The sequence below is a fragment of the Peromyscus californicus genome, unplaced genomic scaffold (assembly GCF_007827085.1).
Source record: "Peromyscus californicus insignis strain IS unplaced genomic scaffold, ASM782708v3 Scaffold_4__1_contigs__length_199733344, whole genome shotgun sequence".
Lineage (NCBI taxonomy): Eukaryota > Metazoa > Chordata > Mammalia > Rodentia > Cricetidae > Peromyscus > Peromyscus californicus.
This window is the reverse complement of record NW_026294562.1, coordinates 1852443-1863290: the sequence shown is the minus strand read 5'-3', so window position 1 is coordinate 1863290 and position 10848 is coordinate 1852443. Positions and strand designations below refer to the sequence as shown.

Here is a 10848-nt window from a genome sequence, read left to right as displayed (position 1 = left end):
CAAACATGCCAGATTTAATGGTGACCCAAAGGACAGGAGATGTCTCTACCTAACAGGGTAGGGAAGCAGACTAGCAGGGACTAGTCTCTCTGTTATTTGACCCCAATGTTTTGGGGCTCATTGCATGGAACACAAGAAGTCATTCTTTTAAAGGAACATTCAAAATAGGAGAGAAGGGACCCCCATCTCAAGTCTACATTAGATGACTGGTCCCTTCTGGTTATACCCGATAGGTCTGGCTGTGGCTAAGTACTCGGGTTGAGCCAATCAAGTTTTCCTCCTATTGAACCAAGTTTCAGAGACTGGGTGTCATTGGAACCAAGTCATGATGACAGGAGCCCTTCTAGTGCTGGGCTTCTCAACTTTGGACTTTGGCACTAGGGGCATTTGTACTGGTCCATTCCTTGCTGGGATGGAAGAAGTGATCCTGGGTGCTTTGCAGAATGTTCATAGTATCTGTAGGGCTCCACCCAGTGAACATTTGCAGCATCCAACCACTAATCATGACTGAGTGTCAGTGTTCCCTGCATGGGGGTGGGGAAATCACCTCTGTTCTTCTAGAGTGACAACCCCCAAATTCATGAGGGATCCTCTCTTGTCCTTATTGAAAGGAAGTAACCTTTGCTATCTAAGCTGTCCCAGAACCTCCAGGAATCTGAGCCAGTGTCCATATCCTAGACCATACGGTCCTGAAGGTGGGGATGGAGCTGATTACACAGCTAGGGTAGGAAGGGTTTGAGGAGCAAGAACCATGGGCACAGGAGACAGCACCTCAGAAGCAACCCTGTGGCTGCGGCTTCATGCACAAGTCAGGAGTGGGCTTCAGGCTGCAGGGACCAGCCATACCTTGCAGGTCATACTAAAATATGCAGGCCCAGGGACTGTGCCCCGGGAATGGATGACAGTGCTTCCAATAGGACCAGAGGGGCTCCCAGCCTCTTTTATCATCTAAGGGTGGAAGAAACATGTCTTTCTGGCTGCCCTTAGGAACTCTAAAGAATGAAATTCTAGAGAAGACTGATCCCTCTTGAGGAAGTGTCCTTTCTAGAGTTTAACCCTTTTGTTTCATAGACAAAAGGAAACAAAGACTTGAAGAGGCATTTTGAATTGTGTTGGGTCTCACACGAAGACGAAGGGGAGCCCTCTGTCTTGAATGAGATGACAACTCAGTACCACCCACTGTGCGTATGTGAAGATGTGTGTAGGTTCCTTCAGGTCAGACTGTTTCAGGTCAAAGGAATGTTGTGAGGGAGCTCTGTATGTTTACAAGTGGCCCAGTGGAGACCTTTTCTCTTTCTTTCAGACTTGGTGTCTCTCAGCTCCTAGCTCCACATTTCTTACTACTTCCCAGGAAGAGATATTTCTCTTTGTCTCAAATTGAAGTTCTGCAGGAGATGGTCAGGTTGGCTCAGATTCTGGTATAGGGCAGTTTTGGGTTGTGGGCAGTTATAAACACTACCTTGAGGACTGACTGTATTCATTCTCACATGAATGAGGGACAAAGCATGGTGAATCTTTGAGGAGAGAGGGTCTCAGAAAAGGCTCCCTAGCTCCCTCAGAAAGGGATGTCTGGTCCCAATAGAAATGTTGGAGTTAGAACTTTACACAATTACAAGCTGGTGTTGGACCTAGAAGTCTAGCTTCCAAACAGCTGGCCAAATCCAGTAGCCTTGGACTAGGTGCGCCCAGGGGAGGCCACTTCTGAGGAACTGGCTTCCAGGAACAAGTTCCCTTGGGAAACTCTGCAGGCAGCTTAAACCTCAAGAAAACTACTCATTAGGATCTCAGGGAGCTGTTAATTGCCCTGTCCAGTTGAGACACAGTGTGGCTGCGCCAGCCTGCTGCACAATAATGAAGTCTCTGGAAGCTCCAGACCTGGACTGGCTGCCTGTGCTCCCTCCTGCCTTCTCTTCATTCTCTCACCAAAGACACTGTGCTACCCCCCCCCCACCACACACACAGTCACTGCCCAGAGACCCTCACTGCAGATTTCAAACAGAAGTCCCTTGGGACGTGTCTCTGTGGCAATCATATTCTCCAAAAGAACACACAGGGAGGTCACGCCCAGCAAAGGCTTGTTTAGCTGTGTTATCCGTGTTTTCATCTCGAAGTTATGTTTACAAAGGGATAAAGATTAACTGAGAGTGATTACACACCCCTCCTCAGAGAAGTATGAAAGTCCAAGAAGTTCATCCTGTCTTGGATAAAGCTGTGCTTCTTGGTTGTCACGGCAATAGTCCTGTCTCTCGTTCGGCCTCCTAGTCCTACACTGGAACAGGGCAGTTGGAATCTTCGGGACAGTGCAGAGTGGGAGGTCTATGTTCTAGTCTTGGTTCCAGGGCTTACTAACCAGCCCTCTGGGTATGGAAGTGACAGACTAATAGATCCAAACATCTAGTAAAAACTAGTAGAACTTTGCAAGTAAGAACATCCCAGGGAAAAGTGAAAGGAACCTTCAACCTTTGAAAGAGGATTTGGCATGTGAAACCCCTTGGCACTTGCCACATCCTGTGGGTGAAAGTGGCGGGGAGGCGGGTGGGCACCTCCTCCCCAGATCACTGAGGAAGCTGGGTCAGAAGAAAGGCTGCCTGCTTACACTCAACCAGCAGGGGGCAGCACGTAACCTATACTCAGGCAAGGGCCTGGGATTTCCAGTCTGGTAGAGGTTATTCAGGGTGGCAGCGGCTGAGTTATCAGAGCAGTTGCCAGGTTGGGGAGTGCCTGTGTTTCCAACAGCGATGTCTTAACTGAGATTTACTGTGGTATAAAGACAACTATGTTACCACTTTTAACTTCAGCAGCCTTGCCTTGTCTCTCTAGCTGTTGAACTCCATGAGCATTCTAAAATTTTCTTTATGGTTTTGATGTTTTTTCTCCAGTTGGCCAGAGTTGGTTTCTAGCAACTGAAATCAGGACCCCTGACCAGAACCTTGATGAACTAGTTAACCCACGGTCTGCTCTTCGTAACTAACACCATTTTGAGGCCTCACCTAATTGCAAAGGTCTTTAAGGAGTGCAGTATAAGTTTGGTCAGCCCTAGAGTTGCCATAGAGTTTCTCCTTCACCTTAAATCCTGCTCCATAGGTCAACGCTGAGGAGGACTCTGAAATCAAACTTGTTAGGAATGTCTCAGCCACTAAAAGCACCTGCTTCCATGGCTAAGGACATGAGTTTAGTCCCTAGGACACACATGGTAGGAGAGAAGTGACTTCCTCAAGGTGTCTTCTGACCTCCAGTTGCATAATGTGGAATATGCATGTCTACACACACACCTAAGCAGTTGAATTTTACTGATTTTTTTCATTTTATTTTTATGAGTATGAGTTTTGCCCACGTTTGTCTGTGCTCCCTGTGCATGCAGTACTCGTGGAGGCCAGAAGAGGGTCTCCAATCCCCGGGACTAGAGTCACACCTGTGGTTTTGACACAGTTGCTGGGAATACTGACTCAGCGCCTCACACTTACATAGCAAGCACCTGGCTTCAGAGTGAGGCTGTTTAAAAATGTTCTGTGGTCATGGCAAGATCGGTGCATCTCGCATCCCCTCAAGGCTCCACCTCTGCAGAAGGCAGCTGGCTTTCCATGGTTATCATCTCCCCACAGCATGGCCTCTCTGACAAACCAGATAAAACCCAGCGCCTGTAGGATTTGCTGACACTGTCTAATAGCCCAAGTTCAAAAGCCGGAGAGTTGGGCCTGTGGTCAGTGGCAGAGCTGGCAGGCCCCCAGAAGTCACCCACACCAACTTCCTCTCCACAGTGAATCTATGGCTGGAAGAGGAGTTAAGGGACTTCCTGCAGCCTCAAAGTGACTTAGCAGCAGTGTGGGGATTCGCCAAACATGATGGCTGCTAGGCCACTCTTCTCCCATGTCATCTCTTCTCATCCCTGTACTTGGAATATCTCACTCATTAAACTACCCATGGCTGTTGCAGCAAGTGACTGAACATTTGGTGTCTTGTAGTAATGCAAATTTGTCTTCCCGTTCTGGGGGTCTACAGCTTGACATGAATTTCACAGGGCTAAACTCAGGAGTGGAGAACTGTGGTCCTCTCTGAGGCTCTGGGACTCCCCTGAGATGATAGAGAGAATTTGGCACATGAGTCTATTAGTATTATTTACATTATTCCCTGTGTAGGGTAACCATAATTAAACTTGTTCACATGCATATGAGTATATATAAAGTTTGCGGAATGGTAGATTTCCACATGGGTTTTCCAAACATTCTTACTGTTGCTTATTCCTCACCTCATGGCTTCCCCTGCCTTACTCTTTCATCCCTCTCCCCATTTAAACCTTTGTCCCAACCATCCCACTTTTCTCCCTCACATCACCTATGTTCTGCTATTTCCTCTTCCTTCAGGAGTTTTTTGGCCTTCCCCACCAATGGTCCCTTTCAGGTTTCCTGCCAAGCCAAGCCAGGCAGTGTTCAGCATGGAGGAGAAGGGACTTATGAGCTTCCCACTCCTAACTGATGCTGATGGCTTCTGAGGGAAGGAGAGTTAAGGTTTTATAAGGGTGTGTCTGGCCCCCCACCGATGAGTATATGGGTAGCACAAATTTGATTTAGTCGATTATTTAAAACAAACAAACAAAAAGGATACAAAGTTGGGAGAGGGTGGGAAAAGGGGAGCAGCTTTGGGAGGAAGATAGAGGAATGGGAAGAAGCCTGTTTCCAGAAAGAGTTAAGGAAAAGAATCCATAGAAAGCACTTGACTCATGTCCTGAACCTGATTTAAGTTAGCACACTCTAAATCAGACCACTGAGTAGGGACTGCAGGTCTTGGCTATCCCCGGAAGCTGGTGGGTGGGCTGCCCCCTGAACTGCCAGTCCTGTCACAGGCTCAGTTGTGTGTACTTGCTCCTCCTACTCCCCCAAGTGGAGAGACCTTGCCTACACAGCTGAACAGGTGCTTAGTTGGTATTGCTGGGTGGAAGGATGAATAGACTGGATAGATAGATGGGCTGGAATAGACTAGATAGATAGACAGATGTAATGGATGAACAAAATGGAGGAATGGGTGGGTGGATGGGATGGAGTGGGTTGAATGGATATAAATGATAGAGAAACTGATATGATAGATGGGTAGGACAGAATGGACGGGTGAAATGTATCGGTAGGTCAATGCAATTGATGGGTCAATAGAATGGGTAGATGATGAAACAGATGGAGAAAAACCAGTCATAGTGGTGCACGACTTTAAGCCCAGCACTCAGGAGGCAGAGGCAGGTGGATCTCTGAGTTCGAGGCCAGCCTGGTCTACACAGTGAGCTTCCAGACAGTCAGAGCTGCATAGAGAGACCCTGTCTCTAAAAAACAAAACAACAACAATAATGGATGGCGAACCATAGGCTGGACAGATGGAATGGCATGGAAGGATGATGAAGAGTGTCTAGCTGAAATCCTGGAATTAGATATTCTCAATGGCCATAGCATCTGGTGATTATACTCACAGCCATTTATTTTTTACCCATTTGACCAACTGTGCCCTAGCAGGGCAGATCTACAGGACAGGACCTCTTGGCAGTTACTGAAGACTGTATGATAAAAGCCCCCAGCATTTCCCCTCCCCTTCATAAACCACTCTGTTGCTCTCTAATTGACCTTGAATGAGGTGGTGTTTACAGCTGTGACTTAGCAGCCATTGATCTTGCATTGATGAAGCAACCAGCTGAGCCAGCCCCTGCAAAGGAGAAAGACAAGCCCTGGGACAAAGAACCCCATGTCTCTAGGCACTCGCCTCCCCGCCTCCCCACCTCCCCACCCCCTTTGCTCCACACATCCACAGTGTGTGCTTTTAAATAAACAAACAAGCAATTAATGGATTGCTGCAGGGCCAGAAGAGGAAGTGGGTCCAACTCTGTCCCAGCAGTAGGGCAGACTGGCACAGAAGGCCCTGAAGGGGCATGCCTAGCCTCATTAATCTCACTGGAGAAGCCTGCCCTCCTGCAGCCAGCATCTCAGAGCTGCGGGTTTGGGAAGTTGGGCAGCAATGGGGAGCTCTTTGCATCTGCTTTTTTTTTGTGGTTGTTCCAGTACTTTACCATGGCCAGGGGAAGATCAGCAGCCCTGGCTCCCGTTGGCTGGGCCTGGCTGAGTGGACTAGGCAAGCTACTTTTGGGGCTTCAGATCACTCATCTGGAAAATGAGGAGGCTGGACGAGAATGGCTCTTTTCCTAAACTTGTATTTATTTATTTATTTGCTTAGAATCTGTTCTTGAAACAAAACCTAACTAGGTCACCTCTCTTCCCCACAGCACATTAATGCACACTAAGTAGAAAGGTGGGGTAGGAGAGACAGCAAGCTTTTTACTCCTGCCCCGTTGACTCCCCAGTCTGAGTGTGGCTCCCTGGAACCTCTCTGCTCTGCAAAGCACTTCCCTATCTTACTCAGTTCTAACTGGGGTTGTTACTCATCAGGAAGACCGCTAGCAATAGGAACCTGACAAAAGAAGAGTTGAGGGGTTTAGTTATTCATTTATTTGCCAACAAAAATTCTGGAGGCAGGTGGTCCAGGTTTGGTAGGGCAGCCCCACAGTGCAGCCTGGGAGAAGAGATACAGGCTCCCTCCCTTTCCCTTCTGTTCCTGAGCCTCTGGTCCCTCCTGTCCCTGAGCCCATGGCTGCGGATCTCAAATTGGACTTGTGGTGTGGTATGGCTGTTGAAGCTCCAGACATCACATTCCCATTCTAGACCAGGAAAGGGAGGAAAAGAGAAGTGGATTGGCTACAGCAATCTAATCTGTGCCCTTTTAAAAGCTTTTCAGTCTCCAGCTGACATGTCCTTGGCAAGAACCATGTTGCATGATGACTTCTGGCTAGAAGAGAAGACAGAAAAAGTTTTCATTATTATTTTTTCAACCGGGTGTATTGGCATCCAGAACAAAAAAACAAAACAAAACGAAACAAAAAACAAGAACCCAGGTTTTGCAAATCAGGATGATGAAAAGAGTGGATGAAGTGGACGAACCATAGGGAAAGCCAATCAAACAAGCTAGTAGCTGTTGAACGTTTGCAAAGTACAAGGCACTGTGTTGAGAATTATATTAATGCACAAATTACCTCATTTAATGCTCAACAAAACAAGCATCCACGCCCACCTTTTAGCTCAGGATATTGAGGCACAGAGAATTTAAGGAACTTGGCCAAAATCCTCAGCAAATAAAAGATGCAGATTTTAGCTCAGATGCTGATGCTGGAGGAGAGCTGTGACGTCAATAACCTCCAGGACTGTCCAGTGCAGTTTCAACAGCTCTCAAAGAGAGGGCCTGGAATTGCCGCAGCCTGTGCCAGAGCCTGCTCTGGCAGTCTCCTTATCGACTGTCCTGGTAAGAGGCAGCTCCGATGGGCCGGGCAGGCCTTGGTGCACTGGCCAGAAAGGAAGTATTTTAGATATGCTTTGGCAGCACTGCAGGGACTTGACACACAGCAATGATTTATGAAATAAGATTAAAGGAGCTAAATATATATGGCTGGCACAGAAAGAAGAGGGCACTGAAGGGAGAGAAGGAGGTAGCATGAAAGTAAAACAGAGAGCCTGGAGTGTTCCAGGAGTCTTAGAGAGGGCTGCAGCCTGGAATGTTCCAGAAGTCTTAGCGAGGGCTGCCACAGCAGGATCACTGCCCAGATCCAAAGGAAAAAGAAGTCAGAGTCAGCGTTGGGCTCTGTGGATCCAGTGTTTAGAGCTTGATGGGCATTCAGCTCTGATATAGTAGGGGATGCTTCTGTCTCAAAGAATAGAAGTCAGGCCTGTCACAGTGGCACACTCCTCTGATCTCTTCACTCTGGAGGTGGAGGCAGGAGCATTTTGCAAAGTTCAAGGCCAGTCTCGGTGGCATAGCAAGACCCCATTGAAAACTCAGTAGTGCACACCTGTGATTCCAGATCTCTGGAGGCAGAGGTGGGAGGGTGGCAAGTTGGATACTAGCCTGGTATACATATGGGGATGGCTGGTGCCTAACAGTGTAGAGATCTGTCTCCAAGGGGAGAAAGTGGCGTCTGTAAGTGGAGCTTCACAGTTGTAGGTTGCAACTTTTCTTGGGGTCATCTCAACGCTATTCCATTTTTCAGATGAGAAGCCTAAGGCAGGACAGCTGAAAGTGAGACAGAATAAGGAAAGCCCAGTTTCCACTGGTGTTTCCACTGTTAACAGGCAGCAGGATCTGGTGGGACAAGCATCATTTTTATCTTGCTCCCACCAGCAGCTTCCTTCAAAGCAAGAGAAATGGGCAAGTACAGAATGCCACGTCCCCAGTGGTTTCTGGGGGTGGTGGCAGCAAACACCTTGGACTATCTAAGCCCTCCTCTTTATTTCCCCAGAGGGCACCCAGCAAACTCTGTCCTCTTAGCTCAAGCTTCAGGGCAATGGCATTTCTTGCCACTTCATGATTTCTTTCTTGAACTGAGCAAAATATTTCTCTTTCTTCTCCCTCCTCTTCCTTCTGCATCCCTGCCCTCCCCCACACCCTTTTCCCTCCCTTCTCCCCCACCCATCTCTTTCTTTCCCTCTTGTACTGGGGATTCTGTCCAGGGCCTCACACAGATGCAGCAAGAACTGTATCACTGAGCTAGTCCAGCTATTACCTGTGCAAAAGTTAAAGCACACTGCTAAAGAAGAGCTGGTCTGATTGGTAGTAAAATGACCTCAAATTTAAGAGACTTACACAGTCCCAGCCAGAATCAGATCCAGAAGCACAGGGACACAGGGACACAGGGATATAGCAGAGAAAACATGGCTCCTGTCTAAAAAGCCAACATCCTTCTCTTGGGACTCTTTCCTCATAGATGTCCAGGAAGTGACGTCCATGTCACACAGTCACAACTAATTCCATGGAGATGGCCTCCTGTGCCAGGTGTTCTCCAAGGGTGTCCGATGTTATGGTCAGTTTATTCACTGGGAGAAAAGGTCCCCAGAGAGAACCTGGGCTGCAGCACCCAGTGTCTCTAGGGCCAAAGACTGATGTTTCTCAGTTCTCATTTATCAACTGGAGATCGGAAGGTTAGAGACCTGGCATTTCATTTTGTAACTAAGCTTCTTCTTTGGGCATGAGGGAGGCTTTCTGGGGTCTTGGAAACATACTGCGTCTTGATCACTTTTGGGAATTAATTGTTGTGTACTTCTTATTGAAGTCTATTCCGTATATGGAAAAATACTCTTTTAAAAGGAGTGTCCCAAAACATTTAGTCTTCAGTTTTGGCTGTGGCTGACTACAGTACCTCCAATGACATTCTCTCCTTTTCCTTAGATGGTAACTTGTGATGTTTTTTGAGACAAAATTTCTCTGTGTAGCCCCTAGTTGTTCTGGAACTCACTCTGTAAACCAGGCTGGCCTGGAATTCACAGAGATCCACCTGCCTCTGACCCCTGAGTGCTGAGATTAAAGACTTGTGCCACCACCACCTGGCCTGTTTGCTTGTTTGTTTGTTTTTGTTTACAGTTGCAGTCCCTTTTTAATTTTGCAGTCTTTCTCTCTCTCTCTCTCTCTCTCTCTCTCTCTCTCTCTCTCTCTCTGTCATAGGACCTCTTTGTTCCTTTCCCCATATGACCTCAAATACGTCTCTTTACATCTGCTTTTCACTATTACTCATTTATTTAGTTGGCTTACTCTGAATGGATGGCTGAGCCTTGTTTGGGCTGCCCAGGCTCTGACTCTAGCCATTCTAGGAGCAATATCTCAAACAAGAATATTAAAACAGCTATTGAACCATGCTTAATGCCAAAACACATATCTTAAACCCTTCAGTTCTAATCTTTCCAGCTTTCCTTTCTCAATCATAAGCCTGAACAATGCATCTGAAAAGTGATTTTATAGTTTCATTTGCAAAAGGAAATTCTTTAAGAGAAACAAGCAAACTAGTTTGTTCTACTTAAATTTAAAGCGTTTTTTTTTTAATTTAAACTTTAAACCTTTGAACAGTGTAGCTAAAACCAATGAATTACAGAGACACTTCGGTGTACTAAGACATTTAAGTGCATCTATTAATGTCCACACTGGAATCTGTCCGGTGCGTACTCTCCTTTATCTAATGAACTCCAACTCTGCTTCACACTGACTGGTCCTGAATTTCTTATCCGTGCATAAGTCCAGATCCCAGCTGCACCTGAGTAATTGTCTCTAAGGGGAGCTTCTCAGGTTCTACAATCCACAAGGTTGAATTGTGTCTCCTGTGGCCAAGGACATTTCCACACTTACCTCCCCCATAAGCTTCTAACAGGCAGTAAGTACCATGTCATTCTCTGCGTAAGAATTAGGAGTAGTCTCCAGAGCAACAGCATACTGTAGGTAGGGCTGAAGGTCCCATCTTCCTTGAAGGTTTGGAAGCTATTATTTAAGGAAGAGGAGGAGGAATGCAGGAAATGGGAGGGCCAGGGGCAGAGCAGCTGGTAAGGGCTTCCTCATGTAGCTAAAGACAGTTTCTGGGAGAGCTCTGGGTTCCCAGAGTAGGTTTTGCCTGCAAGTATGTCTGTGTGAGGTGTCCTATCTCCTGGAACTGGAGTTACAGACAGTTGTGAGCTGCCATGTGTGTGCTAGAAATTGAATCCACGTCCTGTGCAAGATCAGCCAGTGCTCTTAACCATTGAGCCACCTCTTCAGCCCATTACCTTGTTTTCTAAACCAGTGGAAGACTATGCTGGGGATACCTTGCCTACACTTGTGGGTGCCAGATGGAAGCTAAAGCTGTCTCCCTGTGTCCTTGGATACAGGTCTCCCTTAGCAGGATAGGTGGCAGCTCCAGGACCACAGTCACCCAGGCAGGTCAGGTGCCCAATTTTCCTCCCCCACCCTATCCTTGCTTGAAGCTCAGACCAGCCTCCAGCCTCTGCAGTAATGGGTGGACCAGGGCAGGAT

At 47.3% G+C, this 10848-nt stretch overlaps 1 long non-coding RNA gene across 9 annotated transcripts in view; it reads right to left on the bottom strand.

Moving 5' to 3' along the window:
- Positions 1 to 6168: 6168 nt before the first annotated feature.
- Positions 6169 to 10848, bottom strand: part of LOC128124890 (uncharacterized) — a 72884-nt gene continuing 68204 nt past the window's right edge. For 3 of the 9 annotated variants that reach the window (XR_008223038.1, XR_008223036.1, XR_008223041.1), the window contains 2 exons: positions 7099 to 8091; positions 6169 to 6816 (listed from right to left, as the gene is read on the bottom strand). This is a non-coding gene — a long non-coding RNA (uncharacterized LOC128124890). Of the gene's footprint in view, positions 6817 to 7098; positions 8092 to 10191; positions 10321 to 10848 lie in introns of all 9 variants that reach the window. The other 6 variants (XR_008223033.1, XR_008223035.1, XR_008223034.1 and 3 more) reach the window with 6 other exon arrangements.